General features: G+C 42.3%; 1 pseudogene; it reads left to right on the top strand.

Annotated features, from left to right (window-relative positions):
* The first annotated feature begins 76 nt into the window (after positions 1-76).
* On the top strand, positions 77-3,601 carry LOC111963059 (ras-related protein Rab-32-like; annotated as a pseudogene).
* Positions 3,602-8,132: the final 4,531 nt, after the last annotated feature.

Raw genomic sequence — 8,132 nt, 5'->3', positions numbered from 1 at the left:
TGAAAGTGTAGGCTACCACTCTCTGGTCTATATCGCTAGCCTACAACAAACCTGATGTTGCTGTTGATATTTGAACATGGCGGGGGAGGGGGGTTCAGTATCTGTATGCACAGAGTGTTTGTTTGAAGTTTTGGTAATTGGAGAGAGGGGTGTTTGGAAAAACGAGCTTTATCACGCCGTACGTTTTAACATGCGGTTCAAGGAGGAGTACAAGGCATCGATTGGAGTTGACTTCGCGTTGAAAACGATCGAATGGGACAATTAAACAGTGGTGAGACTTCAGCTTTGGGACATTGCAGGTAAGCCAAATATGTTGAGCACACACACACACACACACACACACACGTGAAATAATAAAGAGAAGGCTTCCGATATACTATGGATGGACAGATGTTTTCAGCTAGCACAATCATGTTTTTCTCACTCAAAACGTTACAGCCTAGAAATAGAAATACGATTATCCCACCAACTCAAAACTAAAGAAAAGTTGACTAGTAACAATAACCATTTCAATATTCCTATATAGAGAAGTGTAGAATTGGGCATAAAAAAAAGTGGACTGAAATGAGATCTTGATGATCTATGAGGGGTTGACAATATGAAGACCGTCACAGGTCTGTGTTTCTCTGCTTTTGTTATTTGATTTGGGGTTACAGCTTTTTCCTTACTAGGTTATCTCCATGGATTGTAGACAACATTTTGCTTTTTAAGTTGTACTTTTTCCATAGCCCCAGATTAACATTTATGTAAGTGAACAGCTTTCCAATCAAAGTTAAGGAGGATTTAAGAAAGCAAAGCAGATGACAACTATGGTTGTGTGCCAACAGGCGCCCTATTCCCTTTATAGTGCACTACTTTTGGCCAAGACCCATAGGGACACACTATGTCCAGAGTATACTACAAGGAGGACACGGGGGCGTTTGTGGTCTTTGACACGACTAAGATGGAGACATTAGAGGCTGCCTCACAGTGGAAGCATGACCTAGATAGCAAAGTGAGACTGGCCTGTGGAAGCCCTGTCCCTGCTGTCCTGTTAGCCAACAAGTGTGACCAGACAGAGGGAAACAAGGAGCTGTCTTCCCTCATGGACAACTACTGTAAAAGAGAAAGGCTTCCTGGGTTGGTTTGAGACGTCAGCAAAGGTGAGGAAGTCAGAAAGATATCAGTCAAAGAAGGAAGTCATGTGATGTACATTTTTGGACTTTAACACAGTAACAATGTACTCATAAAGACTAGTGGATATTGGGTCTTTTCATTTCAGTAAGCCATGACACCCACCATCTCAGATTGTTGTGAAATAGTTTCTGTAGTTACAAAAACAGATAAGATTTGCATTCCTGAAACATTATTTTTTTGAAATTGAATTTGAACCCAAATTGGCCCTTTTAATTTATAGGATTCACATAATATTTAACAAATATAGTACCTAACCTAACATCCGAGTTGGACCATACTTCTTTCTATCATTGAGTAAGACTTGAGGAATTATATAAAATGGTAAAAAGCCACCCACGGACCCCCCCCCCACCCCACGCCAATCAAATCAAACACCCCACCCCAACAACTAGTATACAGTATCAGTTCTCTATGTTTGACAAGTAGTATGGAGCTGCGGCTTGGAGTATTGCTTCTTCACCATTTGTTATGTATTCCCTGTGAATCTGGTGATGGCTTTTTCCCTCTGTTTAAAGAAATTAGCCATTGAAGTCGCTTGCATTATTTATTATAAATGAATGTGAAAGTACCAGGTTTTGCACACTAGATGCCACTGTTTCTGCTGCTGCCGCCACACCCTTTTATCAATTTTGCTGTTTTATTGAATGAATCACAACATTTTCTTTGCAACTTTGGATAGAAAACCCAATAGCGTTTGCTCATGATAAAAATAAATTGTGTGGTCAAGCCAGTCCTCCATGAAAGCAATTCAGCTTGTCCTTCTCTTAGCAACCTAATGCTTCAAACCAACTCTCCTTGAATAGTCCAACAAATGGCAGCTCTCTGAGGGCTATGCGTATGTTGCAATTCTCATATGAAGACTTTTCCTACCAGCCCAAACTTTTATGGAGAAATGGGCTAGTGACTAAAATGTTGTGACAATAATAAAATGATGAACCATTGGGAAAGGGAAACCTAGTCAGTTGCACAACTGAATGCATTCAACCAAAATATGTCTTCCGCATTTAACCCAACCTCTCTGAATCAGAGAGGTGTGTCATCAGCGTTCAGAGAGCAGTTGTTGGTCGGGTTTAACTGCCTTGCTCAAGGGTAGAACAGCAGATTTTCCCACCTTGCTGGCTCTCGGACTAGAACCAGCGCCATTTCGGTTACTGGCCCAACACTCTTAACCGCTAGGCTACCTGCCGCCCCATGGCAGTCATACTGTATGTTTTTCAATAAAATTATATTGTAGTGTGATTAGTGAAATTTACCATTAAACCCAACCCAATACCATTACAATTGCAAAACACTAACCGGTGTGTGTTTGGGACTTTTACCATTGAAGACCATTAGAGACCATAACATTGAAACCATTAGAACTGCTGTAGCCTAATAGTTAGCTTGTTTACCAGAAATGGTCTAACAGTAGCTAATTTGCCCCTTTTATGAAGGGAATTAACCACACACAGAGGGTTTCCTTGTGAGGTTGACCATACAATCTATTTTGATCATGTGCAAACGCTAATGGCTTTCTACCCAAAGTTGCAAAGAAAATGTTATGGTCCATTTAATAAACACAAAAGACCAGCAACATGGATAAAAGTGCAGTAGCAGGAACGGTGGCAGTAGCAGGAACAGTGGCATCTAGTCGGCAAAACGTTGTACTTTCACACTATAATGCAAGTGACTTCAATGGCTAATTTCTCAGAACAGTGGGGGAAAAACATCACCAGATTCACTGGCAATACATTACAAAGGATGAAGAAGCAATATTCCAAGCCGCAGCTCCATACTACTTGTCAAACATAGAGAACTGATACTGTATACTGGTTGTTGGGGTGGGATTGGCGTGGGGTGTGGGAGGTCCGTGGGTGGCTTTTAATCATTTCATTGGAATCCTCATGTCTTACTCATTGTTAGCAAGAATGATGGTCCAAATCGGATGTTAGGTACTATATTTATTGAAGATTATATGAATCCTATAATTTAAAATGGCCAGTTTAGGTGCAATCAATTAGCTTAAGAGAGATCAAATTAGATGGTGGGTGTCGAAATCCTTTTTCTTGTGCTTTTTAAGGTGGAATGACTCTGTTGTGATTGAATGAAAAACTGCAACAAGCCTGATACTGACTCTGACTGACCAAAATAGGTTGCATTTCACCATTCTTACATTTAAAAAGTGTTCCTTGTACCATGTTCCCCTATGTCTGACTTTCAGGACAATCCCAATGTTGACGAGGCAGGAGCCTTCCTAATGGAGAACATGCTGCAGATTGACAGAGGGCTGTCCAGCAGAGACAACGAAAAGGACAGGATCAACACGAGCCAGTCCAAGGCAACATTTAAATGCTGCTAGTACCACCATGGAGAAACAATGGACTCAGGGGGCAGAGGAATAGAGGGACTTTTACAGGGAGGAACAGCTGGGTAAACTCATAAATATGTAATTTCAACCAGCATTGCCCACTGGATTAGGTGTCAGGCATGTCAGTTTATATAATTCTAATTTCAAACCCTCACAGATGATTTCAGCACATTCCATCAGCAGTACATGGGTATGGGGCAGTAGGCTACATGGGCTGTATGTGTGGGGTTTGTAAGAAACACCTCTATGGAGATAATTGAGCTCATATCTTCTGGTAATCCACTGATCCAATCAGCAGGCCAATAAACCGACCAGCAGGAACACACAGACTGCTACATAGTCTCCCAAGGTACAGCAGCTTGCTGTGAGGACACTGGCTATGATTATAGAAATGTATTTAATAGAATAGTAATTCTAATTCCGTGGCTGCGACACTCCCTTTAAATGGTCAAGACCTGCTCACACGGGCGACACAATCTTGCTGTCTGACTAACATAAAAGCCAAACTATGTTAGCTTCTATAAGACTGACTGACAACATATTTTAATTCTATTTTATCCTCGTGAAACTCTTGGATATCATTCTTTCCTACTCCCTCACCAGATAGAGGAGATCTCTAAGACAAGGTTATTGTCAAACACTCATTCAGTGAACTATAGCGGCCACGCTATTGCAAATGGAGGAAATAACTTTCAACATGACCCATTTTCTGGCGCGCTTTCTTGAAGAAATATCTGAGAATGCAACCTAATGCTAGTGCTTACAACCTCCTGAGATGCGTTCTATATTGGAGTGTGCTATATTCAGCGTAGAGGACCCGTCTCGGTCTCAGTCACAGTCTCCAGATGGAGAATGTGTGTTGAAAGGAGCAATCTGCAATTCGAACCACAACAAAGCGGACGACCCCGCCACTGTTTTTGTAATCAAATCCAATTTTATTGGTCACATACACATGTTTAGCAGATGTTATTGCGGATGTAATGAAATGCTTGTGTTTCTAGCTCCAACAGTGCAAAAATAATAATATCTAACAATTTCACAACAATACACACAATACACACCAATCTAAATTAAGGAATGGAATTAAGAATATATAAATATTTGGAAGGGCAATGTTGCAGCAGCATAGACTAAAATACAGTAGAATAGAATACAGTATATGAGATGAGATGAGTAATGCAAGATATGTAAACATTATTAAAGTGACTAGTGTTCCATTATTAAAGTGGCCAGTGATTTCAAGTCTATCTATATAGGGCACCAGCCTCTAAGGTGCTAGTGATGGCTATTTAACAGTCTGATGGCCTTGAGATAGAAGATGTTTTTCAGTCTCTTGGTCCCAGCTTTGATGTCCCTGTACTGACCTCGCCTTTGCCTTCTGGACGATAGCGGGGTGAACAGGCAGTGGCTTGGGTGGTTGTTGTCCTTGATGACATTTTTGGCCTTCCTGTGTCATCTTGTGCTGTAGGTGTCCTGAAGGGCAGAACGCACCACCCTCTGGAGAGCCCTGCGGTTGCAGGCGGTGCAGTTGCCGTACCAGGCGGTGATACAGCCCGACAGGATGCTCTCAATTGTGCATCTGTAAAAGTTTGTGAGGGTTTTAGGTGCCAAGCCAAATTTCTTAAGCCTCCTGAGGTTGAAGAGGTGCTGTTGCGCCTTCTTCACCACACATCCACAGGTACACCTCCAATTGACTCAAATGATGTCAATTAGCCTATCAGAAGCTTCTAAAGCCATGACATAATTTTCAGGAATTTCCCAMGCTGTTTAAAGACACAGTCAACTTAGTGAATGTAAACTTCTGACCCACTGGAATTGTGATACAGTGAATTATAAGTGAAATAATCTGTCTGTAAACAACTGTTGGAAAAATTACTTGTGTCATGCACAAAGTAGATGTCCTAACCGACTTGCCAAAACTATAGTTTGTTAACAAGAAATTTGTGGAGTGATTGAAAAACAAGTTTTAATGACTCTATTCTAAGTGTATGTAAACTTCCGACTTCAACTGTATCTAACAAGTAATATCTAACAAATTACACAACATATACCCAATACACACACATCTAAGTAGGAATAAATTAAGACTATATACATATGGACGAGCGCTGTCAGAGCGGAACAGACTAAGATACAGTAGAATAGTATAGAATACAGTATATACATATGAGATGAGTAATGTAATGCAAGATATGTACACATTATTAAGTGAATGAGATACTGTAGAATTGTATAGAAAACAGTATATACATATGAGTTGAGTAATGCCAGATATGTAAACATTATTCAAGTGACTAGTGTTCCATTCCTTAAAGTAGCCAGTGATCTCAAGTATATGCCTATAGGCAGCAGCCTCTAATGTGCTAGTGATGGCTGTTTAACAGTCTGATGGCTTTGAGATAGAAGCTGTTTTTCAGTCTCTCTGTCCCAGCTTTGATGCACCTGTACTGACCTCGATTTCTGGATGATAGTGGGGTGAACAGGCAGTGGCTCGGTTGGTTGATGTCCTTGATGATCATTTTGGCCGTCCTCTGACATCGGGTGCTGTCGGTGTCCAGGAGGGCGGATCTTTTGACCCCTGTAATGTGTTGGACAGACCGCACCACCCTCTGGAGAGCCTTGCGGGTGCGGATGGTGCAGTTGCCGTACCAGGTGGTGATACAGCCCGACAGGATGCTTTCAATTATGCATCTGTAAAAGTTTGAGGGTTTTAGGTGACAAGCCAAATTTCTTAAGCCTCCTGAGGTTGAAGAGGCTCTGTTGCATCTTCTTCACCACACAGTCTACGTGGGTGGTCCATTTCAGTTTGTTAGTGATGTGTACGCCAAGGATATTTAAGCTTTCCACCTTCTCCACTGCGGTCCAGTCAATGTAGATAGGGGGGTGCACCCTCTGCTGTTTCCTGAAGCCCATCTCCTTTGTTTTGTTTTGTTGAGTAAGAGGTAATTTTCCAGGCACCACACTCCCAGAGCCCTCACCTCCTCCCTGTAGGCTGTCTCGTCATCGTTGGTAATCAAGCCTGCAACTGTTGTGTTGTCTGCAAACTTAATGATTGAGTTGGAGGCGTGCTTGGCCACACAGTCATAGGTGAACAGGGAGTACAGGAGGGGGCTGAGCATGCACCCTTGTGGGGCCCCAGTGTTGAGGATCAGTGGAGTGGAGGTGATGTTTCCTACCCTCACCACCTGGGGGTGGCCCGTCAGGAAGTCCAGGGCCCAGTTGCACAGGGTTCAGACCCAGGGCCTCGAGAGTAATGCTGCTCTGCGCATGCTCTGAGGACATACTCTGAGGACGCGGCTATGGATGCCGTCTGGGCCAGCAGCCTTGCGAGGGTGAACACGTTTAAATGTTTTACTCACGTCGGCCACAGAGAAGGAGAGCCCATAGTCCTTGAAACATTAAGACTTCCTAACATTTTCCCCTCAGAACAGCCTCAATTCGTCGAGGCATGGACTTGAAAGAGTTCCACAGGGATTCTGGCCCATGTTGACTCCAATGCTTCCCACAGTTGTGTCAAGTTTGCTGGATGTCCTTTGGGTGGCTGTCACGCCCTGCCCATAGAGAGCTGTTTATTCTCTATGTTGGTTAGGTAGGGGTGTGATTAAGGGTGGGCTATCTAGGGGAATTATATGTCTATGTTGGCCTGGTATGGTTCCCAATCAGAGGCAGCTGTTTATCGGTGTCTCTGATTGGCGGATCATATTTAGGTAGCCATTTCCCCATTGTGCTTTGTGGGATCTTGACTATGTTAGCACTATTTTGAGCTTCACGTTTCGTTTTGTTCGCGTTATTGTTTTTGTTCTTTGAGTTTTCTCTTCCTAATAAAAGGGATGGAAACATACCACGCTGCATCTTGGTCCAATCATTATGACGATCGTGACAGTGGCAGACTATTCTTGATACAAACGGGAAACTGTTGAGCGTGAAAACCCCAGCAGCGATGTAGTTCTTGACACACTCAAACCGGTGCACCTGGCACCTACTACTATACCCCATTGAAAGGCACTTAAATGTTTTGTCTTGCCCATTCACCCTCTGAATGGCATAATTTTTTATTTAAACTTTATTTAACTAGGCAAGTCAGTTAAGAACAAATTCTTATTTACAATGACGGCCTAGGAACAATGGGTTAACTGCCTTGTTCAGGGGCAGAACGACAGATTTTTACCTTGTCAGCTCTGGGATTCGATCTAGCAACGGTTACTGGCCCAACACTCTAACCACAAGGTTACCTGCCGCCCCATAATAAAAACACAATTCATGTCTCAATTGTCCCGAGGATTAAAAATCCTTCTTTAACCTGTCTCCTCCCCTTCATCTACACTGACTGAAGTGGATTTAACAAGTGATATCAAAAAGGATCATAGCTTTCAACCTGATTCACCTGGTCAGTCTATGTCATGGAAAGAGTACGTGCCCTTAATGTTTTGTATACTCAGTGTAAATCATTAATATATATTTTTTTTAAATTGATACATCAATCACAAATTTCCCCTTTGTTTGTACATTGCAAAGAGCACATTCTGTTAAATCAATAAAGGATCACCTTTCACCTGGATTCACCTGGTCAGTCTATGTTATGGAAAAAACAGGTGTTCCTAATGTTTTG

Source organism: Salvelinus sp. IW2-2015, linkage group LG4q.2 (assembly GCF_002910315.2).
Source record: "Salvelinus sp. IW2-2015 linkage group LG4q.2, ASM291031v2, whole genome shotgun sequence".
In the NCBI taxonomy this organism is placed as follows: domain Eukaryota; kingdom Metazoa; phylum Chordata; class Actinopteri; order Salmoniformes; family Salmonidae; genus Salvelinus; species Salvelinus sp. IW2-2015.
The sequence above is the reverse complement of the archived record's forward strand: the minus strand, read 5'-3'. Positions and strand labels throughout refer to the sequence as shown.